Raw genomic sequence first — 19,975 nt, 5'->3', positions numbered from 1 at the left:
TATCTTAAAAACNACTAAACTAATTACTATNNAACTTTAATAGAAGCTGCAGAGTGTATATAAAAGTCTAAATTTAAATTATTAAAATTTATTATTAAGTGGTTGTTGAGATATAAAGATGTGATTTTTCTGATTTTTGGTGAGTTTTGACGTTGCTCGCTCGGTGGGGCTGCTCGCTTGGTGGTGAAACACGTTATAGCTAGAAAAGTAATAAAAGAGTGCTTAGATTATTAAAGAAATAAACTAATAAGGTATAAGCTATATAGAGGACTATAACTTATTAAAATACTAAAGAGATTATAGGAGGTTATATTATAGGACTTTATTATTAAGTTACTAAAGTTAAGAGATTCTATTACTAAATAAGAGCATAATATAATCTTAGTAATAGTGGACAAGTTAACTAAATAGGGCTACTTTATAGCATATATAAAAGAAATCTTAGCGGAAGATATTACTAAAATCTATATTAAGAAGTGTTTATAAGATACGGAGCACTAAGTAAGATTATATTAGATAGAGATTTAAGATTTATAGCAGTATTTTAGAAGGTATTCTTAGCAGAATAGGGAGTTAGAGTAGTAACTTCTACTATATATTATCCGCAGACGGACGGTTAAATAGAAAAATTAAATTAGACGCTAGAATAATATCTAAAATATTATATTAATTACGCACAGAATAGTTAGGTATTATTATTACTAATTATATAGTTTATATATAATATAACACTATAAAAAGAAATAGGCATATTACTATTTAAAGCAAATTACGGATATAAGCTAAGAATATCGTTATTACTATAGCAAGTAAAGAAAACGAGTAGTATAGCTAAAGAAAGAATAAAGATATTAATAAATCTTTATATAAACCTTATAGAATTAGTAAAAAAGGTATAAGAAAAAATAAAAAGGTATTATAATACTAAAAGATCTAAGGGACTAGATCTTAAGGAGGGAGATAAAGTATAGCTACTATATAAAAATTTTAAGAGTTAACAATTAAGTAAGAAATTAGACTATATTAGATTAAGACCTTTTAAAATTATATAAAGGATTTCACTGGTTATATTTAAGTTAAACTTACTAGCTAAGATAAAGATCTACCCTATATAATACATCGCAATGCTAAAGCTAGCATATAAAAATATTAAGCCACTAGTCTATAAGGCAGATATATATAAAGGATAAAAGGAAAATAAATAGCAAGTTTTAAAGATTATTAGTTATAAGGATATTAACAATAAAATATAGTATAAGGTTAAGTAAATAAGCTATAATAAGACTACCTAGGAACTACTAGAGAATTTAAAAAACGCTATAAGAAAGGTACAGGAGTATTAGAAGAAATTAGGTTAGGTAGTATTAATAAAAAAGAATTACTAAAAAATAAGTTACCTGTTGGTTACACAAGGGGATATTACGTAGCTACGGTTCGTAGATAGTATGATAATTGTTCTGTATAGATGTTAATAGCAAAGGATTGTAAGGATCGCAGTGCCTAAGTAGGGGGCTGATTAGTCATCATAAGGGTAACTAATCAGAGACACGTGACCGCGTACCCTCTGTCTATATATTCTGACATATACATTCTAACATTACCTAAAAGGGACCTAAGAGAAGTAGTTGCCGAACTACTTAGATCTGTTTCCCTCTTAGTTAAAAGAAAATCCGTTCTTTTATCGCTAAGTTTCTATAAACCTTATTCTATAAATTTCTACTTCTTAGAACAGACCTTTTTATAAACCTTTTTAAGACGAAGTAACTAAGCAGATACCGCGATATAAGTATTTAAGGCTTTCTATTCCGCATTATAGGAATATTCTAATTTAGCAAGAGCCTAAGATAGTTTACTATTAAGATAAGTAGCAGTAGATTAAATATATAACCTTAAGGCAAATTAACTAGGGAACTAGATAACTATTAAGAGTAATAAAACGTGTATATTTAATATTAAAAGTAGAGCAAATGTTATAGGATAAATAAATATTCGCTTTAGTGTACTCTAAGCAAGAAGACGGTTATTAAGATAAAGGGCTCGCTAATATAATATAAACTAATCCCTTTTTCGCATAATAGGAACATAGAGATAGTATAATTTCACTAAGTAATAATATTGCAGTAATAGTGCGGGCACGACGTTGGGCGTATAAAGAAGAAAAAGCTTTAGGTATAATAAGCAATAATATTAACTAAATTAATTAGATAGGTATTACACCTCTAGTAAATAACTTAGAGATATTAAGGATCTTTAAAGACAAAGATAAAAGGGAGGGAGATAGTATTATAAACGCTTTAAGTACAATATTATAACTACTAGGAGAGGAGTTAAAAGCAGCTAGTTAGTTAATTAAGGTATAGTCTAGAATGGAGCTAATAAAACTATATAATAAGGAATTGTAATTAAGGTTATATAACGTGCTATATATTAAATAAGAGAAATAGAAGGAACTTACGTACCTTATATATAAGACATACCTCACATATAAAGAGGATTTCTTAGGAGTATAGTTATGTATTTAAAGGACTATAGTCCCTACCTATTACGGGACACCCCCGTAACACCTTACATATATCTACCTATTTCCACTAACTTAGCAATTAGAGACTAACCGCGAAATAGCAATCTAACGGCAATCTAATAGCAATCTAATGGCAATCTACGGCATTCTGCTATATTCTGCCAAGTTCCACTAAATTCTGCTAAGTTCTGCTAGGACTATAACCTAAACCCTATTTTACCTATGTACGTGTTAACTAAGCAACTAAGTCAACGATATATGCCCTTTCTTCCCGTTTCCCTACCTTCTTTCCTTACGCAACGTCTTAACTTTATCACGCAGTTTATGTATATAGCTTAATAATACCTACTTCGCTATATATTATTACCGTTTATGCTTACTCCGTAACACTACGTTGCGTTAAAAACCTATACTACCCTCCGAAAATGCAGAACGACCCTAAAGCCCCCGCAACGGCCGACGCTATTATAGCTGCACTCTAAAAACAATTAGTAGGTATATAGAAGTCCTTTATAGACGCCCTTGCATAGCACTAAGCCACTTTAACTTAATAGCAAGCTAAACAAGAAGCACGATAACAATAATTAATTAAAGCACTTTAAGAAGAAGTCCGTATCCTTAAGATGCCTATATTAAGGCCCTAAGACTAAACGCTATCTCTGGAGATAAACACGCGAAACGTAAGCCCTAAATTAGTAGTAGTTACTTATTCTATAGAACCGACTACTGCACTAAAATAATCTGAGAAACTACTAGACCCCCTAGTATTTACCGGTAAATAATAAGAGCTTTAGTTATTCTTAAGCCGGCTTAAGAATAAGCTAACTAGTAATGCTAACCGCTACCTAACTAAAGCTAACCGACTTTATTACGCCTTAAGTTAACTAGGAGGAGACACAGCTAACCTTATTAAACCTCTCTAACCAAACTTAGTATAAAGCCTAGTTATACTTCTTAAAGCTATATACGGTAACCCGAACCGCTAAGCTACTGCTTAAAAAAAAATAAACCAAATAACTTAAGAAAAGAAAAGTTTCCTAATATACTTCTCTAAATTTAACCGCTACGCAAAGGAAATAGGCTGGAATAACTCCGTACTAATTAACAGCCTTATTAAGTCCTTAAGCCCTAAACTAAAAACCTCCTTAATAGGCGTAGACCTCCCAGAAACTCTTAACGCCTATATAAATGTTATTAATAAACGGTATAACAATATACTACGCCTTATACTAAAGCCCGTTTATTAGTATAATATAACAACCCTATAAATGTTTACTAAGTTATCGTCTTAACCCAAGCACCCTAACGCCATAGATATTAACACTAGGACCCTAGGATACGCCCTATTAGGGTCCTTTAAATAAAAATAATATATTAAGCTAGGCCTCTACTTTAAATATAAAAGTGGCTCCCACCTCTTAAACTACTGCTCCGTCCCTATACCCTAAAATAATTTATAAACGGCCAGTACTGGCAGCCGTTTACCATATTAATCTTCCAGTTACCGTTCCCGATCTTTATCTGGTTCCACCCCTATATCTAGTAAGCACCATTTATAAGGATAAAGCTATAGCCAATATCCCATAAGAACTCTACCCTAATTACCTCTAAAAAGAAGGTTTTAGAGCTAAGTTGCTTTCTAGGACGGCTCTACTACAAGATCTTATTAAATACATTTAACGTTATAAACTCTAACTCTTAGGACCGTAGTATAACTATCGACTATTATCTTTAGTAGAATAGTTAATAGGCTAACGCTTAAATCCTAATTAATACAGGAGCTAGCGGTATAGGATTTATTAATAAAATCTTTATATAAGATAATAGTTTTACCCTAACCCCCCTTAACCGGCATATTAATGTATTTAGATTTAATAGTAAACGCACTATCTTAGGCCGTATCACCTATATAGTAACCCTAAGACTCTAATACCTGAACTATAAAGAACTAATTAAGCTTTTCGTTACCACCCTAGGTTACTTAGTAATCCTTAAATAACCCTAGATAAAGCTATATAAGGTAACTATTAATTAGGATAACCTTAAGCTTCTATTTACCGCCTCCCGTTATAAGTAGAAGTGTTATATAACGTACTGCCTTAACCCCAAACTAAAATCTAGGGAATCCGCTAAAATCCACTAGCCTAAGATTTCTACCAATATCCACCCCACGCCTAAAGAATCTACTAGATTCCACTAACCTAGGAATTCCACCGAATTCCACTAGCGTAAGATTTCTACTAATATCTATTAAGGATCTGGGAATTCCACTAAACTCCACAAATTGGCCCTAAGTACTATACTGCCTAAAGATAGGTAGAAGCTTAAGCTTACTATATAAAGATATTAGAAGGACTAGTATCTAACTATAAAAAGGATTCTTAAAGAACCCGAACCTAAATTTAACACTAACTCCGTACCTAATACTAAACCTAAACCCGAATAAGAAACTATAGACAATCCGAGCGAGCTCGGTACCCTAGATATCTATATAATTAGAGCTACTTCGTTAGTGTAACTTACTAAGAAACCTAAATATATGATCTTTGCTATCACTATAGCTAATATTAAGAAGGCCTTAGCACTAAAGAAGCACACTAACCCTGCTATAAAGGTACTAGTAGAGTACCATAACCGCCTAGAGGCATTTTTACGGAAGGAAGCCGATAAGCTACCGGAATACCGATTGTATGACTATAAGATTATACTTAAAGAAGGAAAGCAGCCTAGATTTAGACCCTTATATAGGATATCCCAAAATGAACTCCAAGTACTATAAAAGTATTTAGATAAGAACCTAAGTAAAGGATTTATTAGAGTAAGCTTATCGCCTATAGCCGCACTAGTAATCTTTATTAAGAAACCCGGCGGCGGTCTATGCTTCTATATAGACTACCAAGCTCTTAATACCGTTACTATTAAGAACCGATATCCGATCCTATTAATATAAGAGATACTAAACCGACTAAGTAAGGCTCGCTACTATACAAAGCTTAATATTATCTTTGCATTTAACCGCCTCCGTATAGTAAAAGGAGATAAATAGCTTACTATATTTCGTACTTAGTATGGATTATTTAAATACTTAGTAACGCTATTTGGCCTCGCAAACGCTCTAAGCTCGTTTTAACATTATATAAATAATACCCTACGCCCCTACTTAAACATCTTCTATACTGCTTATATCGACGACATCTTAATATATAGTAATAACCTAACCGAATATCGGAAACACATTAACCTTGTTTTATAAGCCCTATACGGAGCTAGTCTATAATTAGATATAGATAAATGCGAGTTCCATAAAACGGAAGTCCTATACCTTAAACTCCTTATTTTTATAAACGGTATATAAATAAACCTAAAGAAAGTCAAAGTAATTATAAACTAGTAAGAACCTAAGAACGTTAAGGACGTAAGAGCCTTTATAGGATTTGCTAATTTCTATTAACAGTTTATTAATAACTTCTCTGCCCTAGTTTCACCCCTTATAGCTCTAACCCAAAAGGATAAAGTCTTTATCTTTAATAAGGAATATAAGAAGGCCTTTGCCTATCTAAAGGTTATATTTACTACTGCGCCTATGCTCTAATACTTTAACCTAAACCAAATAAGTGTTATAGAAGCCGACTTATCTAACTACGTCACTGGAGGCATCCTGTTTCAATATAATGAGGATAGAGTATTATACCCTGTAGCATACTTTTTAAAATAACTAAGCCCAGCTAAATGCAACTATAAGATCTATAATAAGGAATTGTTAGCTATTATTAGATATTTTAAATAATAGCAACCCGAACTAGAAGGCGCTGGATTTCTAATTAAGGTCCTTAGCGACTATAAGAACCTATAGTACTTTACGACCACAAAATAGCTAAGTTACCGTTAGGCCCGCTAGTTAGAATATCTGTCTCGTTTCTAATTCTTAATTACGTACTACCTAGGCGTCTAAGGCCAGAAGCCTAATACTCTAACCTAATACTTGTAAGACGCGCTAGCCTTAAAAGAAGCGCGCTCTTACCAAAATCAGACCCTGCTTCGCCCTAAACTATTTAACCCTCCTACTAAAGATCTTATGGTATACGTCCTTAAAATAACTAATCGATTAATTGAACAGATTATAGTTAACGAATACCTAAATAATAAGTTTATTTAAGAGACGCTTAAGCTAATATAACGTCAGGAAAACGGGAAGTGGCGCAGGAAATTTGGTTTCGCTAAAAGTGTTTTTAGGGCCCGGGGCTAGCTTTCCGCCATATTAGCTAACCCCCCCTNGCCCNGGGCCAGCTTTTAGCCATATTAGCTNACCCCCCCTAGCCTAGGGCTAGCTTTTAGCTATATTAGCTAACCCCCCCTAGCCTAGGGCTAGCTTTTAGCCATATTAGCTAAGCCCTAGAGCTATACGCTAGCACTATGCTAGCTTATAGCTATAAAATAAATATTATTACTATTATTATATTTATTGCTATTAGGGTATTAAAATCCTAAAGGCCTCCGGGCAGGCTCCTAGCAGGCTTCCTAGTAGGCTCCTAGCAGGACTTTGATTTCCTTATCATCTAAATCGTCCGAAGTACCATCGGGTCCCGCTATATTCCCGACAGCCTCTACACGTGCCTTTGCATACCCCTTGTACACCTAAATGCCACCTTTACCCTTCCTTCCTTCCTTACATCCTCCCTACTTAGGGAGGCACCAGAACGGTAGCCAGAGGACTGTGACCAGAACCAGACGACCGTCGCCAGAACCAGACGACCGTCGCCAGAACCAGACGACCGTCGCCAGAACCAGACGACGTCGCCAGAACCAGACGACCGTCGCCAGAACCAGACGACCGTCGCCAGAACCAGACGACGTCGCAGAACCAGACGACCGTCGCCAGAACCAGACGACCGTCGCCAGAACCAGACGACCGTCGCCAGAACCAGACGACCGTCGCCAGAACCAGACGACCTCCGTCGCACGTAAGCACAACCCACCGAACGACCAGACGGCTCGTACCAGTACGCGGACGACCGTCGCCACGAACCAGACGACCGTCGCCAGAAGCCAGACGATAATCGTTTAAACGACCAGCCAGCAAACTCTCAACGACGAATCGAATTCAGTAACTATTCGAATTACGCTCGATCAATAATGACTCATCCGATCTCCTAGAGTCTCTAAGAGAAAGATCGATATCCACGTGAGTATCCGGCCGATCGGCAGAAACGACAAATCGGAAATAATCGAATTACAAGGCCTAGCTCTTAGGTGTGGCAGCACCCCATAGAGTAGACCTCATGCTGTTAAATACAACCAGACCAGGTAGCGCCTTAAGCACATGCCGTAGCGAACGCCCGAGAGGAGGAGAGAGACCGGATGCGGCAGAATCAGATATAATCGTCGCAAGTATCGAGAGAACAGAACACATAAGCACGTCAGGACCAGACATGCCCAGAGCCTGACTCCAAATGTGACAGACCCAAGACGACCTCTCGCCCCCAGTAGACAACTAGACGATCAGTCCGCCAGAACAATGGAAGTGGACCTTACGACACGTCGCCAGAACTAAGACGGTCCATCGGCCACGGACAGTAGGACAGGTAGGACAGGTAGCAAAGCAACCACTAGGTATCCAAGACCTCAGCTCCGTGTCACGGAGCCAGAACATAGAACGTATGACATCAGTTAGCAACCTCAACTTGAAAGACATCGTAGTCCGACCTAAGCCGTAGGACAGCCGTACAAATGTGCCAGGGCTAAGGAGGGAGACCAGGTAGTACCGGTAGAACCAATGTAAAGGTACACAGTCGCGCCAAACGCGGGAAAATACAGGCATTCCGCATCATGTTAGGCACGAGACAGGACCGACGAGGACCTATGCCCGTATCAACACTGTCAGGTAGTGACACCGGGTCAGGCTAGTCGTAGACAGTAGGACAGGTAGGGAGCAGTGGAGTAGGACAGGTAGAGGGTAGGACAGGTAGACAGGTAGGACAGGTAGGACAGGACAGGTAGGACAGGTAGGACAGGCTAGGACAGGTAGGACAGGCCAGTAGGACAGTCACAACCATGCCCACGGATATCAATACTTGCGAAGGACAGTTTGTGGGAAGACCTCATGACGAATAGTACTAACCTTTATAGATCCTTATAACTACTAAATTTAATTGAATTTTTGAATTTTATTATAATTACATATTGCAGCTATAGGAAATATTATATAAAATGTAATAAAACGTATAAAATGTAATAAAACGTATAAAACGTAATAAAATGTGTTAATGTTGCTAATATGGGCCCCGGGCTAGCCCCGGGCTAGCGTAAATAAGTGTACATGAGCAGATCAGCGGATCCAGCTAAAATGACCCCGGGCCAGCCCCGGGCTAGCCCCTGGCTAGCCCCTACCACCCTCCCGTTTTCCTGACGAAGATAGCATTAGACGCTCTAAAAAGATTTCTCTAAGTAAATATAAAGCCCGCGGAAACCGCTTATATTACTAGAACCGTCTAGTTATCCCTAATTATAATAAGCTTAAGCTTAAACTCCTTAAATATATATACAATCTATCTGTTGCCGGCCACCTAGGCTAAGAAAAGACCCTAAAACTACTCCAATAGGAGTATTATTGGCCGAATATGTATAATATAACACAAAGGTACGTCTCTAGCTGCTATACCTGCTAATAAGCTAAAGCCTTATATAAGATGTATAACGGTCTTTTAAAGCCGCTGCCTATTCCGGACCGAAGATAGAAGGATATCTTAATTAACTTTATTGTTAACCTTCCTAAGAGTAGAGGCTGTATGAACATTATAGTAGTTATAGACCGACTATCTAAAATAAGATACTTAATCGCCTGCCCTAATATATTAACGCCTACTATCGCCTAACTATTCCTAGATTATATATAGAAACTTTACGGACTCCCTAAAACGATTATCTCCAATAAAGGTAGCTAGTTTATCTTGGTATTCTAGAAAGAACTAACTACTTAACTCCGCATTAAAGCACTGTTATTTACTACGTATTATTTAGAAACGGATAGCTAAACGGAACGCGTAAATGCTATAATGGAATAGTATATTCGGATATACACGTCGTATTTATAGGATAACTAGATTAACTAGCTCGTATTTGTTGAGTTTACTGCAAATAACTCCGTCTCGGAAACCACGAAAGTCTCCCCATTTCTAGCTAATTACGGCTAGTACCCACAAATGGGTTTTAAACCCTTTAGTAATATTCCTTACCCTACTTATTACGCCTTACAAATTATAGAAGCAAATAAATTCATAAAGAAGATAAAAGAACTATAATAGTTTCTTACTGATAAGATAATATGGGCTTAATCTGTCTATAAAGCCGCAGTGAATAAGAAATAAACCCCAGCACCGGCCTATTAAATTAGTAATTTCGTCTAGCTAGACATAAGAAATCTAAACACGAAATAACCTACTAAGAAACTTAATTGGAAGAACGCTGGCCCTTATAAGGTTAAAAAGGTTATCTCTCCTTATACCTACCGATTAAAGCTCCCTAATACGGTTAAAATCTACCCCGTATTCTATACGTCAGTCCTCCACCCTACTATCCCCGTATTAAATGCCCTGCCTAGATAGATATAAGACCCTCCCCTACTAGTTAAAGTAGATGGTAAGAATAAGTACTTTATTAAAAGAATTAATGATATTAAGTATAATAAACGGAAACGCTAATATATGTATCTTATGAAATGGAGAGGCTTTACTAAGTCCTTATAGGAACCCGTTAACTCTATAGGACTTATATAAGCCGCAAAAGACTTTTATAAACTCCACCTAGAACTACTACAGCCCCATCTCGCAGAAGCTCGAGTTTAAAGGGGGGGTACTATTATAGGACACCCCCGTAACACCTTATATATATCCACCTATTTCTACTAACTTAGCAATTAGAGACTAACCGCGAAATAGCAATCTAACGGCAATCTAATGGCAATCTAACGGCAATCTACGGCATTCTGCTATATTCTGCTAAGTTCCACCAAATTCTGCCAAGTTCTGCCAGGACTATAACCTAAACCCTATTTTGCCTATGCATGTATTGACTAAGCAACCAAGTCAACGATATATGCCCTTTCTTCCCGTTTCCCTACCTTCTTTCCTTACGCAACGTCTTGACTTTATCACGCAGTTTATGTACATAGCTTAATAATACCTACTTCGCTATATATTATCACCGTTTATGCTTACTCCGTGACACTACCTAGATAGTTCTTCTCTTTATAGTAAATCTTAGAATATAAATAAAGTTAATCTATTAGGTAACCACTTTATTAGTTATTATTATATTATTAACTTCTTGTTTACTTATATACCTAGCCTATTAATAAGTCTACCATAGTTCCTACTATAAGGCTTTATTATAATTAGCTTTATTTACACGCCCTTTAATACCACGTAGGCCTAATAGATTAACTACTTTTATTAATAAGTGTCGGGACTATATTATATACAGTTACGTAGTCGCTTAGTCACGTGGTCGCGTAGTCGCGTATTACGCGGCACTAGCGTAGCGAGGAGCCCTAAGCTCCTCGCCCTCCCTTATTTAAAGAATAAGCTTTATTAACCAACATCACTATAACCTACTCGAGTAGTCGTTATTGGTGAGTCACCCTGTGTAACTAACAATAAGTAAGTAAATAAGGAAGATAAGGAACTAGTTAAGCTATAATATAGGAAGGTTCTTCATAAATCTAATAACGATTTAGCTAATAAATAGATATAGTCTTTAGTTGTAGATAAGAGCCTTACTTCCTTAACGCGTAATTAAAAGCGTATTAAGCTTACTAGTAAGCTTAAACACTACTATAGTATAGGCCTTAAGTTTATTGGGATTAGTTCCGATAATAACTATAAGTAAAATTATACCGTTCTTAATTCTCTTAACTAGTGGCTTAAAATAGGTTAAATCCTTTACCTAATACTTACTAAGGATACTTTTAATATATTCTTTATATTAGTAATAAACTCTATATATAAATAAGCCTTTAGTTAAGCTAAAAAGATTATTACTAATAAGCGTAATTAACTATTAGCTGATATAATTAAAGCAGATTAATATTAGAAGTAGTGGTTAATTAAAGGCCTTTTATTAAGTAGTTTAATTAACTATATTAACTTTAATAGAGCTTTAACTATACCCTAGTTAATAAGCTTAAATATTAATCTTATTAGCTATAAGCTAGTTATAAAGGTAGAAAAGCTAACTTAGTAAAATATATCTAATAGAGCTTTATATTTAATTAAATCTAATATAGAAGTAGAGCTTTCGGAGCTTTTATTACTACTTTCCTTTCTTACCGCTAATATTATTACTAACTTTAATATCTACCTTTTAAGCCTTTATAGGCGCGGAGGATGATTTTAACTATATTAGGTAAATTAGGGTTATCTTTAATCGGGTAATATTAATATTTATATATATAAAGGTGCTGCCAAAAATCCGTAATAAAATACTATAAATTTTATATAAATTGCCTAATTTGGATAGCGAGCTAATAGCGTAACAGTCAGTGTACTTAACTTTGACGTAGTAGACAGCGAGCGATCTACTTAGCTGTAGTTAGTCAGCTATAAGGCCCTAAAGCTCGCTGTCCGCTAACTAATAGATATACTGGTTAATTTAGTTAAGATATCAGAAGAACAAACTCGTAAGAGATAACGTATTAGCCACCCCAACGAGCCAGCTACCCGAGCGAGCCACCCAAAATTACACTAAAATCAGCTGTCTTTATATATTAATAACTCCACCACCACTTAATAAATAATTATAAAATTAAGTTTTTGAATTTTTAAGTTAATAGCTTATAAGTTTTTAATATTTAAAACTAAATTATTTAACTTTTCGTTTAAAATATCTATTAATTTTTTAATTTTTTAATAGCAAAAGTATAACTTTAAGAGAAATAACAATTATTATATTTAAAAGATTTATTATATTGGTAGTATAGGTATATAAGTATTCATTCTTAAATTTTTAAAATTATTTATTAAGTGGTGGTGGAGTTATTAATATATAAAAACAGCTAAGTTTAGTGTAATTTTGGGTGGCTCGCTTGTGTTACGGACGCTTTAAGTACAATGTTACAACTACTAGGAGAGGAGTCGGAAGAAGCTAGTTAGTTAATTTAGGCACGGTCTAAGATGGAGCCGATAGAGCTATATGACGAGGAATAATAACCGAGGTCATATAATATGCTACGTATTAAACGCGAGGAACGAGAGGAACTTACGTACCTTATGTATACGACGTATATTATATATAAGAAGGATTTTATAGGAGTACGGTTGTGTATTTAAGGACCCTTAATCCCTACCTAGATAGTTCCTTCCTTGTAGTAATTCTCAGAATACAATTAGAGTTAATTTGTTAGGCAACCACTCCACCAGTTATTATTACTTTATTAACTTTAACTTGCTTTACCTATATACCTAGCCTAATAACAAGCCCACTGTAGTTCTTGCTACAAGGTTTTATTATATAATTACTACTTAGTTACGGTAATAAGTACAGAAAGTTAAACAATATGCCACTAAAAGCAGCCACTACAACGCCATTAACGGCGGCAACTACTTTGAGATTAGGTGACACTAGTATGGTAGATACTAACTTATAGCAACCTATAACGGTTGGATAGTTATAAGAGGTAATTAACTAGTTAATAGCTAACAATGCAGCGTTAGAAGAAAGGGTTAACGGGATTGGAGTAGTAAAGGTTAAGTTACTATCTATTAAGAGATTCTTAGGAGAAAGATTAAAGCTTAAGGGATTTCTTACGTAAATGCACTTTAAAGTTTTATAGGAAGGGGTAAAGCTACTAACACCTATGGATCGAATAGCCTACGCAGAACTATTCTTGTTAGGAAGAGTACTAGAGTAGTTTAAACCTTATTTTATAGAGATATAAACGAACGGAATAACGACGACTAACTAAGACGTGCGATTTATGTTCTTAAGCTAGAAAGGGTTTGCGAAGCGACTTACGCAAATATTTAAAGACCTAGAATTAATAACCACGGCGGAAAAAAAACTCTAAGATATTATGTAATAAACTTTAGCAATTAAGTATATAATATAATTTCAGACGCTAGCTATATAAGTTAAGTAGAATGATAGGGCGCTTATGGCATAGTATAAGTAAGGACTTAAGGCTAAAGTCTAGGACGTAATTATTCTAATGGAAGATACGGACACCCTAAGGGAATTAATAGATTAAGTAATTAAGATTAATAATTGGATCTACTAAAGGGAGTAGACTAAGAGAGGTTAGGATAGAGTTTTATAGTTATATAAGGCGTAGGGTACGTAACAACTAAAGCTAAGTTAGAAACTATGGTATGGCGTAGAGCTAATAGACTTAAGTAGTACTAAAGAAGCCTATAAGAGATAGAGTAAGAAACTATAAAAACCTAGAGGTTAAGGATCTAGTAATTATAGGACTAAGGAGTAGAGGCTAAACTAGGGATCTTAGTAGTAGAAGATGTTTAGGCGGACTCTATAATAAAGTTAATGGTTTAAAGATAAAGCTTATATAAATTGCGGGAAATAAGGTTATTTTATAAGGGATTATAAAGATAGTTAGAGTTACTATATAATAAAGGGAACCTAACTAGTAGTAGAAGATATATACGTATAGAGGGATAATAGTGTACTATAAGGAACAAAAGAGTGTTTAATTAAAAGTTTTGCGTTCTATTATAATAACGTATACTAAATTTATAAGGACGCTAAGTATGGCGTAAGCTATTAGCTATAGGAGCTAAAATCTATAGAGTATAGAGGAACTAATAAACTAGTTCGTAGATCGGATATTAAAGATAATAACTTTAATATAGGCGAAACATTTTATAACGATAAGGTAATAAGGGCAGCTTACTAGGAGTATGTAAACCTCGGAGATGTTATATAAGAGGTAGAGGATAATTCCACTATAGAATAGGGAACGTTAGTTAGGATTAAGACCCCACTAGATATAATGTCTATTGCTTTATAAGACGTAAGAGAAGTAGGACAGTAAACTACTTCGGCACTTAATAAAGATAAGAAGCCAAAGGCTTAAGATTCTTAAGATAAGATAAGAGATGACTAAGATTCTTAAGATAAGATAAGGTATACCTAAGGACCTACAACGGACGAAAACTGATAGAGTAGGGTAGTAGCTTAGTTTAAAAACATACGAATAAGCTTAGGATAGAGTTTCCCACAGATATAAGACTCTTAAGACAAGATAAGTAAGATTTAAGACTTTTAAAACGAGATGAGAATACTAAGTAAGCCTAGTTGGACTAAGGCTGGAGTTAAGCTTAAGTTAAAAGTAAGCTTAGGATTAAAGAATCTAAGGGGTTAAGAATTTGGGGTATAAATAAGGACACCCATATATAAGAAATAAGGGATTAGAGAATCTATAATATAAATAGTAACTAGACTAGGAGACAGACATATAGACTTAGAAGATTTACTAGGGGAATATAGTATTCGGCCTAAAGATTAAAAGACTAATACTAAGATTAAGAAGTAAAACGACTTTAAGGATCTAAGCATAAGACGTAAACCAAAGGAAACTATAGAAGAATTTAGATAAAGAATTATTATATAGTAAGAACAGAAACTAGATGAGAGATTTAGTATATTTAGACGTATAAAGGATAGAGCGCTAGTATAAAGAATTACTAATAGGCCTAAGGCAGGCATACTAAGAGCTAAGTAGCTTACTAAATTAGAAAATAAAGAGGATTTAGGGATTCTAACTAGGTTTAAGGAACGATATATAAAGGGCTGTTACGATATAGTAATAAGAAGATATTTCTTTATAGATAAGCCGTATATACTTTAGTAGCTATACTAAAAGTGGTATAGACAAAGGCATAATGATAAGTGGAAAGATTTCTATATATAGTTAGATGAAAAAGTTATCTAAGACCACCCAATTATAGAGAAGGCTATAACTTACATTAAAGGAGCCTTAATTATAACGTTAAAGGATCTAGAGGAATAATTAGAGGACTAGAAAAGCGAGAGGCGTATCTTAATACCTGCGAATAAAGTTATAACGTTTAGATCGGTACGATAGAGGTTTAAACTTAAAGACGAAGATAAGTTAAGAGTTAACCCAAAGCACCCCGCACACTATATATTATCATAGATTATATGCGTGGACGATATATATAAGATGCATAAGAATCTAAAGGAAAAAAATTAGAAATACCCTATAAGAATATATTAGATAACAGATAAGCAATAATATAGGAATGCTAAGTATATATATAGCTAGCATCTAGTGGAAGTTTAGGAGTTAGGCGATTTAATACTTTAGCTAAAAAGATTCCTTATAGAAGAATACCTAAACGGACGATAGTGGTGGGAATGCCTAGAGAATATATGTCTATGGTATATTGAAGATAAAAAGCGAACTAAGTATTGGCCTAAGTTAGACTAAGTATAAATAGGATTAAGCAGCTAATAGTTAGGAAAAGTAGAGACCTATAGGACTAGAGGGAGCTAGTAGTAGAGCCTTAGACCCTTAAAGGAATTTAAGGACAATACCTAAATTTACGAGTTAAGTAGTAAGATTAATAGTTCGAGGCATTAATAGATAGTGGAGCAATAAGGAACTATATCTTGCTAGCAGCAGTTAAAAGGATAGGTTTACCATATAGGAAAAAGGAGCAACCTTACCTATTAGTGATAATTTTAGGAGATTTAATAACCTATAGAGGAGGGATTATTAATCTTAAAATAGGACCTATTTAGTTAACTATTAAAGGGAGATAAATTGAGATGTTTTTTGATATATTACTATTAGGGAATAATAAGGCAGTACTAGAAATGCCTTAGTTATAGGAATACAATCTAAAGATCGATTGGATTATAGGTTAGGTCGATATTAGGGATACTTAATACCGTAAAATATAACAATAAGCTAAGATAATATGGTACTAAGTAGGAGCGACCTACAAAGAAATAAAAAAAGGACTAAGTTATGTACTAAAAAGATACTATAAGTATGGTAAAAAACTATGGTTACTAAAGAGTAAGAAGCTATTAAAGTACGCAGTATAGGACTATAAGATAGAGTTAGAACTAGGAATAAGTCTAAAGTTCTTTTTAATCTATAAGCTTACCGAAGAGGAAGGTAAAGCATTAAAAGAGTTTGTCTAGGAAAACCTATAAAAGGGATATATTAGACCATCGCAGTTATTAGCGGGTTATCCAGTACTATTTGTATTAAAGAAAAATGGCAAGCTAAGGCTGTATATTGACTATAGATAGTTAAACAGCATTACTAGAAAGGATAGGTATCCTTTACCCTTAATTAGCGAAATTTAAGATAGGATAGGTAACGCGTAAATCTTTATAAAGATAGATTTAAAATAGGCGTACTATTAGATTAGAATTAAGGAAGGTAACAAATAAAAGGCAGCCTTTAAATTAAAGAAAGGACTATATAAACTATTAGTTATACAATTTGGGCTTATAAATGCATTAGCAACGTTCTAGAAGCGTATTAACAATGTATTAGGAGAACACTTAGATAAATTTGTTATAGTATACCTTAACGATATTATTATCTACTTAATAACTAAGGAAGAATACGGGGAATACGTTAAATGGGTTTTAAAGAGACTATAAGAAGAATAGATGCTAGTAGTAATTAAGAAATACGAGTTCTTTACTAGGAAGATAGATTTTGTTAGATTTATTATTAAATTAGGCCAACTTAGCATAGATTTAAAGAAGATTAAGGCTATAGTAAATTGGTAAGAACTAGAGAACGTTATATAGTTAAGATCGTTCTTAGGGTTTTGTAATTACTATAGAAGGTTTATAGTATAATGGTTAAAGGACATTAAGCTATTTATATGATTAACGAAGAAAGAAGAACTATGGGTATAGGGAGAGGAATAGTAAGAACTTTTTAAGAAAATTAAAGAGTTATTTACCTAGGAGCTAGTTCTTAAGATCTATTAACTAGGACTAAAGACGGTTGTAGAGATAGATGTATTAGACTATATACTAGGGGTATACTTTATACAGAAATATTAGGATGGATAGCACCTAGTAGTATACTATAGTTAAAAGATAACACTACTAGAGTTAAACTATAATATTTATAACAAAGAGTTATTAGGTATAGTTGCAGTATTAAAGGAATAAAGAGCATTCTTATAAGACATAGAGAAACTATTTATAGTTAAGACGGATTATAAAAACTTAATAGGATTCCTAACAATAAAGGAACTTAACTAAAGATAGGTTAGATAGGTAGAGATACTTACGGAATACTATTTTAAGATTTAGTATACTAAGGGTATAGACAATATACGAGCAGATGCTTTAAGTTATAAGGCTAAACTACAAAATGACGAAAAGCTATTAGGGGCTTTACTGCGAAAAGACATAGATGGATTAATTAGGTATAATTATCTAAAAATTATAGTAACTTAAGAAGAGTTAGAGAAAGTCTATAAGATGCTAGAAAGCTTTTGGGTATAGAGGATTCTAGAAGCATAGCTAGAAGATCTATAGATGGATATATATAAAAATTAAGAAGTAATATATATCCTAAAAAGCATAGCAGAGCAATTTATAGAGGATTTCTATAAGGAATTAACTTAAGGATATAATGGAGCCACGGGCTTAGTGTTAAGACTCTAGGAGGAATATATTATTAATAGAATCTAGGGCTTAGCGCGAAAAACTATAAAAGAATGTCTAGATTACTAAAGGAATAAACTAATAAGGTATAAGCTATATAGAGGGCTATAACCTATTAAAATACTAGAGAGACTATAGGANGTTATATTATAGGACTTTATTATTAAGTTACNNAANTTAAGAGANCCTATTACNGGANAAGATTATAANNNNATNTTAGTAATAGTAGATAAGCTTATAAAGTAGGGATACTTTATAGCGTATATAGAGGAAATATTAGCAGAAGATGTTACTAAAATCTATATTAAAGAAGTATTTGTAAGATATAGAGCACTAAGCAAGATTATATTAGATAGGGATCTAAGATTTATAGCAACATTTTAGGAGGTATTCTTAGCGGAATAAGGAGTTAGAGCAGCAACTTTTACTATATATTATCCGCAGACAAACGGTTAAATGGAAAGATTAAATTAGATACTAGAGTAGTATTTAAGACATTATATTAATTACGCACAGAATAATTGGGTATCGCTATTACTAGTTATATAATTTACATATAATATAACACCTTAAGAAGGAATAGGTATATTACTATTTAAGGCAAACTATGGATATAAGCTAAGAACATTATTGTTACTACGGTAAGTAAAAAAATGAGTAGTATAGCTAAAGAAAGAATAAAGACGTTAATAAATCTTTATATAGACCTTATAGAATTAATAAAGAAAGTATAAGAGAGAATAAAAAAGTACTATAATACTAAGAGATCTAAGGGACTAGATCTTAAGGAGGGAGATAAAGTATAGCTACTATATAAAAATTTCAAGAGTTAATAACTAAGTAAAAAGTTGGACTACGTTAGACTAGGACCTTTTAAAATTAAGTAAAGGATTTCACCGGTTATATTTAAGTTAAGCCTACTAGCCAAAATAAAGATCTACCCTATATAGTATATTATAATGCTAAAGCTAGTATATAGGAATGTTAAGCTACTAGTTTACAAAGTAGACATATATAGAGGATAAGAAGAAGATAAATAGCAAGTTTTAAAGATTATTAGTTATAAGGATATTAACAATAAAATATAGTACGAGGTTAAGTAGATAGGTTATACTAAAACTACTTAGGAGCTATTAAAGAATTTGAAAAATGCTATAGAAAAGGTATAGGAGTATTAGAAGAAATTAGGTTAGATAGTATTAATAAAGAAGGATCGCTAAAAAATAAGTCACCTAAGGGGGACCTAAGAAGAGTAGTTGCTAAACTACTTAGATCTGTTTCCTTCTTAGTTAGAAAAGAATCCGTTCTTTTATTACTAAGTTCCTATAAACCCTATTCTATAAGTTTCTACTCCTTAAAACGCACCTTTTTATAAACCTTCTTAAGATAGAGTAGATAAGTAGACGCTGTAATATAAGTATCTAGGGCCTTCTATTTAGCGTCCCGAGAACGTTTTAGTTTAGTAAAAGCTTAAGATAGTTTACTATCTAGCCGCGTAGCAGTAAATTAAACATAAGACCCTAAGACAAATTAATTAGGGAACTAGACGACTATTAAGAGTAATAGGTCGCGTATATTTAGTATTAAAAGTAAAGCGAACGTTATAGAACGAACGAATATTCGCTTTAGTGCACTTTAAGTAAGAGAATAGTTATTATAAAGATAGGTTCGCCAACGCAATATAAACTAACCCCTCTTTTAAATAGCAAGAANANNNAGACGGTATAATCTNACTAAGAGATANTATNNCAGTAATAGTNNNANNANNACGNNNNG

The sequence above is a fragment of the Cenococcum geophilum genome (assembly GCF_001692895.1).
Source record: "Cenococcum geophilum 1.58 unplaced genomic scaffold K441scaffold_6, whole genome shotgun sequence".
NCBI classification, from domain to species: domain Eukaryota; kingdom Fungi; phylum Ascomycota; class Dothideomycetes; order Gloniales; family Gloniaceae; genus Cenococcum; species Cenococcum geophilum.
The sequence above is the reverse complement of the archived record's forward strand: the minus strand, read 5'-3'. Positions refer to the sequence as shown.